General features: G+C 47.6%; 1 protein-coding gene across 4 annotated transcripts in view; it reads left to right on the top strand.

Moving 5' to 3' along the window:
• LOC142765256 (4-pyridoxate dehydrogenase-like) overlaps nt 1-15,978 on the top strand; it is a 213,029-nt gene that overhangs the window by 53,341 nt on the left and 143,710 nt on the right. Inside the window, exon 1 of one of the 4 annotated variants that reach the window (XM_075865961.1) lies at nt 14,402-14,467. The exons of the other annotated variants lie outside the window; for them this stretch is intronic. The gene's annotated coding sequence lies outside the window, so the exon portion shown is untranslated. Of the gene's footprint in view, nt 1-14,401; nt 14,468-15,978 lie in introns of those variants that run through there. 4 annotated transcript variants of the gene reach the window in all.

Raw genomic sequence — 15,978 nt, 5'->3', positions numbered from 1 at the left:
CTTTGATTCCGCAGTGTCATGCAGACACTGCGGAATCAGGGCGTAGATGAAGTATATATAAACATTCTGGAAGAAATCTACAGGGGATCAACTGCTACCATAGTGCTTCATAAAGAAAGCAACAGAATACCAATCAAGAAGGGTGTAAGGCAGGGGGACACAATCTCCTCAATGCTATTTACCGCATGCTTACAGGAGGTTTTCAGAAGCCTAGTAACAGTTAGGGATAAGAGTTAATGGAGAATACCTTAGTAACCTGCGCTTCGCCGATGACATTGCATTGCTGAGTAACTCAGGGGACGAATTGCAACTCATGATTACGGAGTTAGACAAGGAGAGCAGAAAGGTGGGTCTTAAAATTAATCTGCAGAAAACGAAAGTAATGTACAACAACCTCGGAAAGGAGCAGCTCTTCGAGATAGGTAATAGTGCACTTGAAGTTGTAAAAGACTATGTCTACTTAGGGCAGGTAATAACCGCTGAGCCTAACCACGAGATTGAAGTAACTAGAAGAATAAGAATGGGCTGGAGCACATTCGGCAAGCACTCTCAAATTATGACAGGTAGATTGCCACTGTCTCTCAAAAGGAAGGTATATAACAGCTGTATCTTGCCGGTAGTTAGCTACGGAGCAGAAACCTGGAGACTTACAAAGAGGGTTAAGCTTAAATTGAGGACGACACAGCGAGCAATGGAAAGAAAAATGGTAGGTGTAACCTCAAGAGACAAGAAGAGAGCAGAGTGGATTAGGGGACATACGGGGGTTAAGGATATCATAGTTGAAATAAAGAAGAGGAAATGGACATGGGCCGGGCATGTAGCACGTAGACAGGATAACCGCTGGTCAACAAGGGTAACTAACTGGATTCCCAGAGAAGGGAAGCGGGTTAGGGGGAGACAGAAGGTTAGGTGGGCAGATGAGATTAAGAAGTTTGCGGGTATAAATTGGCAGCAGCAAGCACAGGACCGGGTTAACTGGCGGAACATGGGAGAGGCCTTTGTCCTGCAGTGGACGCAGTCAGGCTGCTGATGATGATGATACACCCCTCGGCCGCACATCCGCTGTGTGTCACCGCATCAATACGGTTACAATGCGCCATTGCGTCAAAGACCCTATCGCGTGTCCGCAGCCGAGTGCCAGGTTATCGATGACCAAGTAGCTGACATGCTCAAGCGTGGCGTCATCCAGCCTTCGAATAGCCTCTGGGCATCTCCAGTCGTTCTCGTTAGGAAGACGGACGGGTCAATTCGCTTCTGTGTGGACTACTGTCGTCTTAACAAAATAACTCGAAAGGTGTTTACCCCTTACCGAGAATTGACGATGCCATTGACTGCCTCCAAGGTGCGGAGTACTTCTCTTCTATTTACCTACGGAGATGCTACTGGCAAGTCCCTCTGGCACCTGAACATCAACCTAAAACGGCCTTTGTCACACCTGATAGCCTTCACGAATTCTGTGTCATGCCTTTTAATCTTTGCAACCCACCCGCAACATTCGTGCGGATGATGGACAATCTTTTGCGTGGCCAGAAATGAAACGTGCCTTTGCTACTTATATGACATAGTTATATTTTCACCAGACTTTCCAACGCATCTCCGCAGGCTAGATGAAGTACTGCAGTGCCTAACTGACGCCGGCCTTCAGCTCAACCTGAAGAAATGCCGCTTCGGCGCAAGTCAGCTCACCATCCTCGGCCATGTTGTCTTTAAAGACGGTATTCTTCCTGACACCGCCAAGCTTCAGGCAGTTGCAGAGTTCCCTAAACCTGCGTCTCTGAAGGATCTGCGCAGCTTTCTTGGCTTCTGCTCGTATTCGCGCCGTTTTATACGAAATTTTCCGATTATCACCGCCCCTTGACTGAACTTCTGCGCAGTGACTCCAAAAGCTAGGCTTGGTCACCCGCCTGTGACGATGCCTTCGAAAAGTTGCGCCGCCTGTTAACGTCACCGCCAATCTTGCGTCACTTTGACCCGACTGCTCCGACTGAGGTACACACCGACGCCAGTGGTGTTGGACTCAGCGCGGTGCTCGCGCAGTGCAAATCGGGATTCCAGAAGTACGTAGTCGCATACGAAAGCCGTACCCTCACCAAAGCGGAGAAGAGTTATTCTGTGACAGAGAAGGAGTGTCTGGCAATTATATGGGCTCTAGGAAAATTAAGACCGTATCTATATGGTCACCTCTTCGACGTAGTAGCGATGGCCATGCGCTTTGCTGGTTATCCACATTGAAAGTCTCCTCCGGCCATTTAGCTCGCTGGGCTTTGCGATTGCAAGAGTTTGACATGCGTGTTGTCTACAGGTCTGGCCGACGTCACACTGATGCTGACGCCCTATAACGTTCACTTGTGTCCTAAGAAAGCTCTGAATGTCTATCTGCCGTGGATGAAATGGTTGCGTTCCCAGAAAACTGTGACATGGCGTCTGAGCATTGTTAGGATGACTAGATCAGCACTCTTCTGCGATTCCTTTCAGGCCCATCGACTTCTGCATCTTCTCGAACGTTGCGCAGTCAAGCGGCTCACTTTGAGGTTCACGATGGCCTTCTTTATCGCAGGAACTACAAGTCCGACGGCCGAAAGTGGTTACTCGTCAAAACCTCACCATCTTCGTGCTGAGATATGTTCAGCTTTCCACGCTGACCTTCAGTGCGCACATGCGGGCGTTTTCAAAACATACGCTCTGCATTCCTCCCGGTTTTATTGGCGAGGCATGTACACCTTTGTGCGCAAATACATCCAATCATGCCCGCAGTGCCGATGACGCAAAGCTCTCCCTCATCCCGCCTCTGGTGCGACCCAGCCAATCCTTTGCCCAGCCCGGCCTTTCGACTGCGTTGGAATCAATCTGTATGGGCATGTTTCATTCTCGGCTTCCGGAAACCATTAGATTGTTGTCGCTGTCGACTACTTGACGCGATACGCAGGAACAGCCGCTTTGCCTGCTGCCACAGCACACGACGTATCATCTTTCATCCTGCAGAACTTGATTCTCCGTCACGGCGCACCACGTGAACTTCTCAGCGACAGAGGACGTGTATTCCTCTCTGAAGTCGTCAACGCACTCCTTGCCGAATGCAGTATCATTCACCGGACTACCACCACCTACCATCCGCAGATGAATGGATTGACCAAAAAGTTCTACCGTACCCTAGGGGATATGCTATCTAAGTATGTTCCCTCTGACCACTCCGATTGGGACCTCATTCTGCCTTTTGTTGCGTACGCATATAACACTGCTCCACAGTTGACTACGGGCTTTTCGCCATTTTTGCTGTTATATGGCCGAGACCCTTCCACCAGACTAGATACCATTCTACCCTACCACCCCAATTCCTCCGAGTCTACGCCTATCTCTGAAGCTGCCCGCCGCGACGAGGAATGCCGTAAGCTTGCTCAGTCATTTACAACCATCGACCAATGGAGACGAAAATCTCGACGTGACGATAACCAGCCGTACCCTAACTTTGTTTTGGACACTCTTGTGTGGCTTTGGGTTCCCGCTGTCCCTACAGGCATTTCCTCGAAACTTGTTTTAAAATACTAAGTACCCTACCTCGCAGACTTCACCTGTTAACTACATCGTCGAACCCGTTACGTCATCCACAGACCAGTGCATTCGGGGTCGTGAAGCCGTTCACGTACAGCGGTTGAAACCTTATTACAATACGCTCGTACTCTGTCGTCCATGAGTCGCCAGGATGGCTCCTTTTCCGGCGGGGGACGAAATGTAGTGAAGAGGAATGCCCACTACTGCAGCAACATCGACACGTTGGCGCGAGGCGCGAGCTAAGGCTGCCTAGTTGCTGCTGCGACGCTGCCCGTATACTCGGCCTGCTCTTACTGTTTCTGTACAGACGCTGCTACCGCTGTTTACCTTGCATTTACATAATATATATATATATAAGGCTTATATGCAGAAGAATAACTTCGGTTGCCGCAAGGTTATAAATATGAAAGTAGATGCGCTTTCACATAACAACTGTTTATTGTGCCGACGTTTCGACAGGAACCCTGTCTTTTTCAAGGCATAATACTATTTACACATGTTCCGTGCCTTTTTATATCCTGTCGAGACAGGAGGGGAGGGGTCAATTGAGAGAGAGATAGAGAGAGAAAAAAAGAAGAAACAGCGAAACGGCAGGACAAACATTAAATAAAATATAGAAAATCTAGGAGAAGAAGCAAGACCGACACGGCGTAATTAGAAAGGGGCAGCATTTCAACAAAGTAGGGCAGAGGTAGATGAGGAATGTCATCATTGTCAACAATACCTCCCCCGCACCCACACTTCCCCAAGTGGGCAGGGAGCCGCCGTTTTTGTATTTCACCTTTCCGTGTAGTCCGTTGGCGGCTCGTTCCTCTTTGAAGTGTATGACAAGTTAATGGGGAGGGCTTAAGCGCTTTAAGTGCATGCTGGTGGCGTCGGGAGGAGCGAAAAAGCCGGTGAATGAGGCACGGCCATCGATATTCATTATATGCATTGGCTCCTTGTCAGTGAAGGAACAGAATGTGCGTTAAAAATTAAAGAAGGAGAAAAAAAACCAGGGGGGAGGGGGGAGACTTTACGACATCCGAGACAGTCACCACACAGTTGCGGCTCACTGGGAAGACATGCGCGCATGCACGAAAAAGTTAACGAAACCACCTAGCCGTCAGCTCCTTGTCAGTGAAGGAACAGAATGTGCGTTGCAACTTAAAGAAGAGAAAGAAAAAAAAAGAAGGGGGGGGGCGACCGTACGACATCCGGGACCACTTATCTGTGCGTTCCGGCTGTGCTTGATGAGGCAAATCATTTCTATGTTGTCAGATGCATAGGCCAAAAGCTTTGTTAGCGGGTAATATTATTGTCGTAATGAACCCGGACTGATTAGAGAGAAGCGTTTGCGTCTTTTAGCGGTCGTAACGCAGACAGAGTGCCTGGGTGTTCATTTATTCCGTAATTTATCGTGTTAAATTTGTAGATAGAATAAGATTCCCGTTGTTCCCGTTCTCTGATTGTTCGAAAGTTGTTTTCTAGTAGTGTAACCCTGATGTCATCAAAGCTGTGGTCTTTTAATGTGCAGTGTTTTGAAAGTGGAAGGCCTGGCAGAGATCGTACATGTGCCCGATGGTTGTTGAATCTAATTCTAAACGGAGTGTCCGTCTGGCCCACGTATTGCTTGTTACATACCCCACATTCCAGGAGGTATATGACGTTGTCTGAGTCACAGTCTAGTGCACCTCTTATCCTGTGCTTAAAATCCGAGTGGGTGCTTTTCGCCAATGTCGTTGTCTGCATGTGTTTCCATACCCTACATCTGCTTTTTCCGCAAGGGTGACACCTAATTTGAGGTTTCACACCTATCTTTGAATTTATTAAATGATCCTTTATATTTTTCGGCCTTCTGTATACAACACAAGGAGGAGAAGTGAAAATTTTGGATAGTCGCACGCTCTGTTCCAATATGTTAAAGCGTTTTCTTAGGACCTTGTTTATGTTCGGTGGGTTGCTCGTGAAAGTTAATAGCAAGTTTTTGTTGCGGTGTTGGTCGGCGTTTCTCTGGTGGTTGAGAAGAATCTGGCGGTCCAGATTTTCAGCTTTTTTGATGGCATCATCGATGATAGCTGGCGGGTATTCTTGATTAAGGAGTACTTCGCGCATATGTGTGCTGTTTTTGTGGAAGTCCTCGGTGCGGGAGCAGATTCGTCGAAATCTGTGTGCTTGGGAATAGGGAATGCTGGTCTTGCAATGTCGCGGGTGGCAGCTTTTGAAGTGCAGGTATTGTTGCCTGTCTGTAGGTTTTCTGTATACGTTAGTTACCAACGCGCCATTGTCAACTCGAATGAGTACATCAAGAAAGTTTATTTCAGTGTTAGAGTAGGTGTGTGTAAAATAAATGCTGGGGTGTACCTGGTTGAATGCCTGTATGAATTTGAGGAGCTCGTTTTCCGAATGTGTCCAAATTATGAATATATCATCTAGGTATCGTCTATAGAGTAATGGTTTGATATTACAAGATGAAAGAAAATTGGACTCTATGTGGTGCATGAATATGTTAGCGTAGTTTGGGTCATTCTTGTACCCATTGCCGTACCGCTGATTTGAAGATAGTACTGGTTGTTAAATTCAAAGCTGTTCAAATCGAGTACAAGTCTTGTGAAGATTTCAATTACTTTTTTGCTTGGATAAGCGACAGGGTTGTGTGTGCCATACGATTCAACAAGTGCCCTTACACCATCGTCATGTGGGATATTTGTGTAGAGTGAGCTAACATCCAATGTTACGAGAAATGCACCGTCTGGAATTTTCACGTCTGCTATTTCCCGAAGGAAGTGGTTTGTGCCACGCAAGAAGGACTCATGTGTGGGTGGTATGTCTTTGATTAAAGAATCAATATAACTGGAAATGGGTTCCGTTAACGTTCCCGTGCCTGATATAATGGGTCTGCCAGGGTTATTCTCTTTATGAATCTTCGGCAGCATGTAAAAACGACCAGGTGCCGAATGTACCGTAATAAAGGCCTTTTTAAGCTTTGAATTAATGGCGCCTTCACGTGTGAGATTCTCTAGGGTTGTTACAATGATTTTTTTTTGTGCTCCGTGGTAGGGTCAAAGTCGAGGTGTTTGTAGAATTGTTTGTTATTTAGTTGTCGCTTGCCTTCCTCAATGTAGTCCGATCTATTCAGAACAGCAATCGCGCCTCCTTTGTCTGCTGGTTTGATGACGAGATCTTCGCAGTTGCTCAACGTGAGTAGTGCCTCTTTTTCTCTTTTTGATATGTTATTCATGCTTGGTTTGTGCACTTTGTACGCATGTATAACATCTTTTTGAACCGCGTCTATATAGAGATCCAGATGTCGATCTCTGTTGGCGTCTGGGGTCCATTGCCGTCCGATTACCCCACGAAAAAGTGCGTTATCTTTTTTGGGTTTATCAAAGAAATATTCCTCCAATCGTAAATTTCGTGCGAAGTTGTCTAGGTCTTTTAGGAGCGTGAATTCATCATACCTTCCGTTGCCAGGGCAGAATGTAAGTCCGCGTGATAGTATACTCAATTCTTCTTTGCTAAGTTCTTTGTCGGAAAGGTTAATAACGTTTGGCTCTTTGGGGTGTGGTGGCAAATTTTTTTGAACGTGAGATGATTTGGTATTTTTTCTGTAAGCAGCAGTGGGTATAGCTTGTGACACACTGTCCCGCACAAATTTCTTCCTCTTAAGTTTTTCAATTTCCTCCGTTTTTTTTGTGCTCAAATACGTCTAGTTCTTTAGTTTCCCACTTCGAAAGAGAAAAGTTATTTCTTAAATACCGCTCCTCGTCTGTCAGTGCGTTTAGAGTCTTTCTACAGTGTTCGATGGTGACCTTCGGCAGCTCCTGTGTGGCGTGATCGAGAATTTCGTTCCACCGTTTAATTTCCCCTTCGGCAAAGTTATGCATCGATGGTGTTAGCGACAAGCGCAGCCCCTTCGGAGCCGTACCCGCCAGTACATATTGCTCGAGGCTTTGCACGTGAAGTTCGTGCCGTATTCTTTTGTCAACCACTTTTCTAAGTTTAAGAAAATTTGGACCCGTTCTATGGCCTAGTTCATATCTAGTTCAACTAGGCCATAGAACGGGTCCAAATGTTTTCAGCACCACCTGTAGCCATGGCTACAGGTGGTGCTGACTGACACTCCTACGTTTAAATTCACAGATAAACCCAATAAAGTGGTTGGGGGAGCAGCTACCGTGATAGATCAGTGGTTAGAGCATCGAAAGCGTTATTCTAAGGGGGTAGGTTCGATTTATGCTCACGACAAGTTATTTTTTCACTCACTTTTCTTTCTTCTGATTTACTTTAGATTGCTTTAAATACCTTCCCTTTACATTCCTTGGCATCATTGTGTGTTAGACTCATATATATATATATATATATATATATATATATATATATATATATATATATATATATATATATATATGTATGTATATATATATATATATATATATATATATATATATATATATATGTATATATATGTATATAGGTATACATATATAGTAGCTTTTTGCGAACCATTGGCGGAATTTAGAACTTTTTTTGTGCCATATGCCTTTGCTTGCGCATGAATTTGATCATCAAATAGTTTGTAGGGCCTCATGAAATCGAGGCAACAATGGTGAGCGCTTTCGGCTCCGACATCAGTTCGTGGTGCACTGTTCTGCAAGAACGATTAACATGTGTTCGTGCGTCGTTTTATTTCTTCCCCGTGAACCGCGGGTATTTTGCTCACCGACATTCGCGAATACCAGTGCGGCGAGGCTGTGTTCGGCTGTCGAAACCTACGTATGTTTCTGACTCATGCGTGTGTTGTAAGCAATTTCGCTTATTTGTGTCGTGAGGTACACGCGTGTCAGTGATAGCAGCCTATTCACAGCTGTTTGAAGACAATGCGCTTTCCCACGTTAACGTTGCATAGGTATTATAGCGTTCCCACTCTAACATTTGAATTTGGTACGCGCTAACTGCCGCGAGCTGCACGCTGGGGCAGCAGCGCCTTTTTAGGATTTTGATGATTACTTATTTCCACAATTGAAATTTATGTGCATTAGTTTGCGATAGAGAGGGGTTTTTACCTATTTTCAGTCTTTAACGGATCTTATAAAGAGAGTGGCTACTCTTACCTTTATTCAGCATCACACCACTGTTCAAGTGAATTCCGAAACGCGCGCCGTCAATTATGACGTACACAATTTGGCGACGGACAGGTAGGTCTCCCTCCAAATAAACAATGCTTCTGCACATCTCTTTTGTGAACGTCCGCGTGCCGATGGGGTCAAGAAATCATGCAGAACAAATCTAAACATCTTTATTTTTACTGCATTTAGTTGCTTTTTAGCAAATGGGGATTGTTATAGCTGGTACATTATCTCCACAGCAGTACACTGGTTGTCTTGGTCGTGGTTCACTGTTACAAATCCATGCTGGAATATGAGAACTGTACTTGAGATTCAAAAGTGTGGGCAAATGTCAGTGGCATACGCTCTCCTGCTGACTTCTGCACTTGAATTCTGGCTTCTGTACTTAATGTTCATCATCAAATTACGCAATCACTAATCAAACATCTACCGATCGATTGTCAATTTTCACCTTTCTCTATCTCACTGCTTTACGTTTTTTTTGCCACGCTTTCCTAAAATAATCAGTTCAATTTGTTTTGTATAACACGAGCATCGACATATAGGCGAGTGTTTCAGTACTGTCATGCGTGCACTATAGAGCGGCCGCGCCGAGAACATGAAACTTCTCAGCTTCCGCGGTTCTGCCCTCTGTTTTTTTCCCTTGCTTCACGCGGGTGCGCAGGAGAACATGAGTGGGCACGCGTCTCATTTTTTCTTAAAAAAATATTGCTTATGAAATATTTCATCTGTGGTTTTTGATAATGAGACAATAAAATTTTATGGGAAAGTGCTCATTAGAAATATTGTTTACGAAATATTTCGTCCATGGTTTTTGATAGAAATGATACAACAAAGTTTTTATTTCTAAGTGCTAAACTGAAATATTGTTTACGAAAACTTCCTCAATGGCATTGCAATTAAAACAAGTCAATGACATTTTCATTAAAATATGCCGAACAGAAATATTGTCGACGAAGTATTGAAGAAAGTGGATGATTATTGCGAAACCATTGATGATCAGTAGAGTTAATTATTAGATCACAGTCCAAGAATGGAAAATCAACATTCATTGTCATAAGGGACACGTGTGCCAAACCGGACTGCTTTGCGTAGGAGCACATTTGCAGGAAGCTCCACTTTCGTAGCTTGTCCTTTATTGCCGAAACAAGTTGACTGCGAGTAAAGTTGTTAAGCTTGCGCAATGAAGGCCTCAGTACGTCAAGGTATCTCTGTCAACTTCCTCGATGCAGCTCAGCTACCCTTCGAATCGTTTACCTCTTCTGGAAGCGGTTGAGAATTTTTTTTAAATAAATCAATCGGGTGAGTTAACTCTCCTGTGTACTTTCTTCTCATGTGCCGCACAGGAGGGCACCAAAATTTTATTGAAAACTGGCTCACGGATGTGTTCGCTTCGGTCACTATCATCATGACAGCAGCTGGGGCAAGAAAAAAAGGATATAGCGCCAGCCGCTATCAATTCTTCTATTTGATTTATTTGAGGCGTTTGGGGGGAAAGGAAAGATAAGGTGCACAGCCAACCCGTGGTCTGCGGTTTCTAAAAAGCGACATCTTCAAGCTGTTGGTAGTGGTTCAGTGAAGCAAAGAAAAAAGACTCTTATTTCTGAAGCCCTTAAGGGAGCATGGCGCAGCTTCTTGTAGGGGAATGGGGAAGGTGAATAAAGACAAAAAAAGTAGAAGGTAGGGTCTGAAGCAGTCAGCAGTTGAAGGCTACGCCCGAGGCTGTAAGTGTCCAAAGGTGAAGGCAAGAGGCTCGCATCAGACTGATGGGTTCTGGTTTATGATCAGTCCACTAGAATTCACGAACTCCAGAAGGCTGTTGAGGGCAGAAACGTGATGGTGCTCTGGGTAGAGAAGTTCACTGGTGGTGGTGCACGGGAGACCACAGTGTCTGTGCGTGGCAGTGACTGTAGCTTGCTCTTGAGCCAGGGCTGGGCAGGAGCACATCCGGTGGTCCAAAGTCTTGACATCTCTAAAACTATTGTAGGAAGGCCAGGAGATGCGACGTTTGCATTTAGTCTGGCGGCTGCCCATACGAAACCTGTGCGCATTCGGAGAAGCGTGGAGTGGTCTCAGCGTGAGAGACCTCTCTGTGGAAGGAGCTTGGGTGGGTGGTTGGTCGCCACTCTTCCATCCGCACGAACGGAAGTCAGCAGCATCTTGAGTCGCTGCCTGGTGTAGTCCGATACAGCTACTGCGCTGGTGAATGGGACTGCTGGGTTATAGGCTTCTTTGGAAGGGTGTCTGCTTCCTCATTACCGGTGGTTCCCACATGTGAGGGAAGCCCATGGAGGGAGACAGGGACTCCTGCGAAATTGAGGGCTGCAAATGTGGTCCTCAGGAGGCAGGCTGTGAGCCTTGGGGGTTGGGCGTCAGCCAGAGACTGAAGAGCAGGATTGGAGTTGCAGAATATTGCCACCGGGGACACTGGGGGGTGTTCTGCTATGATGTCCGCAGCCAGGTTTAGGCCCGCTAGCTCAGCTGCAGTGAAGCTCGCCTTGAACGGTATTCTGCACTGACGGCTGATTCCGGTGGCTGGGATAGTGCAAGGCGCTGCCGCTAACCCATTCGAGAGAACTGAACCATTAGTGAAGGCGTGCAGCTTGCCATGTAGCTCTTCGTCCATTTCACTGGCGGCTGCTTGCTGGAGTGCCGCCCCTGGTGAGTGGCGCTTGGATGTCCCGTAGAAGGAGGTGCGTATTTTTGGTGTGGGGATTGGTGTGGTGAAGGAGTTGGGACTGGTCTGGGTCTTTCCTTGATGACTTCCTCGCACAGCTAGCGTATGGCCCCCATGCGGAATTGACACTGGTTGCGCAGTCAGCTCAGCAGGGCCTCACCATCCGGGGCTCAATGGAGATGCTTTATGTGGCCTCGGGCACGGTGCAGCATGAGAAGCTGGAGTGGCCATTCACCTGCTTCCGCCACTGTAGCAGCGACTGGTGATGCCCTGGGAAGTATTAGGATGTTCCTCACTGCCTGCCAGTGGAATCCTCGAACAGACGCTGGTGGGCTAGGGCCACTAGGCTAGAGGCAGGGCTTACAGCAATATGGAGGTTGCTGCCGCCAGGTTCAATCGGTGGGCCAAATCGACCATGCAGCCTTGGCCCCATTGCTGGATTCAAGCTACTGCTCTCTGGACTCGGCGGACCTTGGTGGAGATGGCCTTGGCTGCAGGGATCCAGGTAAGACGGAGGTCTACTATGAGACTCAGTTGGGTCACTTCTGTAGCGAGCGAGAGCAAAGACGTGAGACGACGTCGAAGGTTGTCGATGGGGTCGTGCCGATCTCGCCATTTTATTTCAGGCCTGAAGCGGAGCCGCAGCGGCTCCCAGCGTCCCACACTCCTGGTGCGTTAGCTCCTTCTGTCCTCGAGCAGCTCGAGCCAGCATCAGGTGCGTGAGAGGCACAGCGTGGTGATCAAGAAGTGATGATGGTGATGATGGCACTACAGCCCCTCCTGGCGCTTTGCATGGTTTGGAGGCAAATGAAAAAAGAAAGAAAGCGACGAATGCTATATACATGAATGACAAGCTATATAATGTACATTTGGGAAGTTCAGGTTGTCAACAAGGGTGGGTCATGGGAAAGCAGCGGGTCTCCAACGGGCGACTCTGGGAGAAGCGCAATGGACGAAGAAGGAAGCGCCTGGTCGCTGTGGTCGCACACAAGTGGGTCTCACGATGACATGGTCGGACAGACCGAAAGTGGACCGTGTGTTGCGAGGTTATGCCGCCAACGTTGGCAGAGGGTGGGCAGTGCGATTTCGACGTCGGGGTCGACGCAACACAGACCTCAAAGTCGGGCGGCGTACGGCGTGCCGGTGTTGATAGATGTGCTGACGGGCGCGGGAACGTGTCCGAACAACGGCGCCACGTGCACGGTGGGTAGTCGGGTACACGACAAGTAGTGGGCCATTGCGTCGGACAGACCAAGTAGGCACGTGCACCGTCTTCATGGCCGTGACTACAACTCGTGGCTGCGTAGTAGGGCGGTCCATAAGGTGCCGTAATGTATGACGCCAAGCACGTGCTCGTCGTGAACGTAGGGTCACGGGTGGTAGGCATGTACGAGGTATGGGCGTCGTCACGGTTGTGACACACGAGCCGGCGTTTCGGACACGCGTTTGGTTGTTGCCATGGGGCATCAAAGGCTCCGGGGAATGGTGGTGGTGGAACCAAGACAGCGTGGGCTCGGCCGGAGGGTTGGACGGCACACCTGTGCTCGTGTTATGACATGCGGTATTCCGCGCATGAGAGTTGGCGTGCAGGTCTGCCTAATTGATGGCTGCATCTAGCCACTGTAGCGAGCGAGAGCAAAGAAGTGAGACGATGTTGAAGGTGGCCGATGGGGCCGTGCCGATCTCGCCACTTTATTTCAGGCCTGAAGCAGAGCCGCTGTGGCTGCCAGCGTCCGAAGCGCCAGGTGCATCAGCTCCTTCTGTCCTCGCGCAGCCCGAGCTAGCATCAGCTGCGTGAGAAGCACGGTGTGGTGATCAAGAAATGATGATAGTGATGATGGCACTACACTTCCTTTTTGCCAAGGAATCTTGGTAGTGCCTTTGTGGAGCTGTTGGGCCCAAAAGCGTGTCGCTGCTCAGGGGTGGACGAGGAGCGCCACAGTCTTTTTAGGAGAGACGCTCAGTTCGATGTCGCTTAGGAAAGCAATGACCACATCCAGGGACTGTTGCAGGGAGCTTCGGACAGCCGCCAAGAATTTTCTTGGTCCACGTTCCCATAGCGCCACATCGTCTGCGTAGATGGAGCAGCAGACTGGAAACCGGCTGTGTGCAGGTAGTGCTACTGCTAATCCCGCTAGGGCCATGTTAAACAGGACTGATCCCTGTGGGACTCCCGTGGTGATTTTTTCTGGGGTTGCTGTGAATCTTGCCCTCTCGAACCCAGAAGATTTGATCGCTCAGGAATGCCATCACAAAGGATTGCAGTCAGCCCTTGATACTGATGCTGTCCAGGACAACCTCCACTGTCGCGTGCGTTAACAGGCCGAAAGCGCTCTGCACCTATAATAGAAGCAGCGGCAACTTCTTTATTTCACCGGGCATCTTCCAGGGAGGTGACCACATTTGCGATAGAGTCCCCTGGGCTGCGATGTTTTGGGATCACAATCTGGATGCAGCGAAGAACTGCATGCGGATTGTGATCCACTATAGACGTTGAAGGGCAACCCTCTCTATCAGCTTGCAGGCTGATGAGGTCAACGATAAAGTTCTGTAGGAGCTGATGCTTGTTGCTGTCTTTCATGGTTTGAGTAGCGGGATGGCAATAGCTGTCTACCAAGTGTCTGGCAGTACGCCGGTATGCAAGATTGAGTTGAATGACTGCAGCAGCCTCTCACGTTGGGGTTTGGTGAAGTTGCGCAGCATTTGCCCGGTGATGCCATCAGCCCCTGGTGCACTTCGTCGTCTTGTGCGTGCCAGTGCGCTCTCGAGCTCGTGGAGTGTGATGTGTTCATTGCACATGTGGGCCATCTGCTCTGCCACCCATTCCTGATGATGCCAAAAGGGTACCCGTTTTCTAAGGACAGCTGTTGGTGTGTGCAGCTGAAGGCTGTTCGTAGGTCATCTTCAAACTCCGAAAACTATCTCGCGTAGACAGCAAAAAAAGGGGGGGTAGTAGGCGCGCGCCGCCATGCGGTGAACGGAGTGGCCACGCCCCCTTTTTCAATTACGCCGCTTTCGTCCGAATGAGACCGCAGCAGGAACACAACCGCGGGCACCCGATCCAAATGGCCGTGGTACAGCAAGCACGTAGCTGACAGCGACTTTTGCCATTCGCCCTACGCTCCACCTTTAGGTAAGCTTGCAACCGTAATTCAGCGCCTCAGCAGTACTTCAGCCACTCATTGCACGCAGGCTACAAGCATCGGCGACTTAACCAGGTTAGCTGCCGGTCCAAAATCTTCCACGAAGCCCCTAAATAGGGAGACTACGACGCGGCCACCGAATCGCCTCATGTTAGCGTGTCTCATGCGCGCAGCTTAGCAGCGCCAGACTTCTGAGACTACAGCTTTATTGGGTTGGTGTACGCACTGTACACATATACGCTGTTCACTTATCAAGACAAGCCCCCACCTAGCTCGCTGCTTACCATAAATTCATAAGCGAAACCTGTTGCCGTTCTTAAGTGAGCATTCACTGAAGATTTTCACATAATCTTTGTGGCACTGTGCGTGGTATACAGGGTGTCTCAAGAAATGTGTTAATTTTATAACTCACATAATATTTATACACTCTCTGAAAAGAGGCCCCTGCGGGCTACCACAAGTGTTCTCTTTATTTTGATAGAAGGCGTTTTCAATTGTGTACAAACATTAATTACGAGAGTAATTACATAAATAAGACAATTACCGTTTTAACCAGTGAAAATAGCTGATCGAGTACAATGGGCAAAATAAAGTACTTCCTACGAGTAATGCACAGCTGTTTTAAAATTTTGGAAAGGTGATCATTGGTAATCGCCGTGAAGGGAGGAGTTCTGGCCAATTTAGCAAGCGAAAACGAAACCGACGCCCCAAACAGCGCATTTACCATTCACTTCAACAGCGCCTTCAACGACTACACTGTTTCTCTCATCGTTATTAACCGTCAATTTTGGTACTTCGCTTACTGGCCGCTTATCGACACTTGCTTAATCTTAAGCTTCAGAAATATGTTCAGTTGTATTCTTTTTCTGAATCAGTGACCCAACTTGCCCAGCAACATGCCATTCAACAAGCTTCGCTTGAAAACGTGCTTCACCTGCTATCTCCCAAAGAAAAACAACGAAGGAAGCGATGTCGACAAAACCTTCCCGCTGTCATGTCTGGGCTTGTCGCATGCTGGTATGGCGGCTCGAATCAGCGCGAATCATAGATGCTGTTTATGGCAGTGTGGCTTAACAAAAATAACCGTGTAAGGTGTGTATAATAAATTGTTTTATATATAAAGAACATGCCGAAATAAACAAGCCAAAGTAAAATTCTGAAGTAAAAGGACATGCCGAAATAAAATTAATATTTTGTGAAACAAAATGTTCCAATGGGTTGATGATCAGTTTTTTTTCGGATTTGGGTTCTCTAACGTTTGGTGAGAGCACTAGTTTGTTGCATAGTTGTGACGTACTTCTCGAGGCCAGATTTCGCCGAGTGTCCGGTTTTAACCTTTTCTTTCCCGAAGACTAAACGTGCAACGGGTATTCTAGGATAGTTGAAACCACAAATTTAGCGCGCAAAAATGCCCCTTTCCTAGCATGTTGACTTGAGGGTTGTGCGCATCGAGCTTTATTACGCTGTCACGTTCTGCTTTTGGCGCACAAGTTCGAAGCTC

The sequence above is a fragment of the Rhipicephalus microplus genome, chromosome 6, assembly GCF_043290135.1.
Source record: "Rhipicephalus microplus isolate Deutch F79 chromosome 6, USDA_Rmic, whole genome shotgun sequence".
NCBI lineage: Eukaryota > Metazoa > Arthropoda > Arachnida > Ixodida > Ixodidae > Rhipicephalus > Rhipicephalus microplus.
The sequence above is the reverse complement of the archived record's forward strand: the minus strand, read 5'-3'. Positions and strand labels throughout refer to the sequence as shown.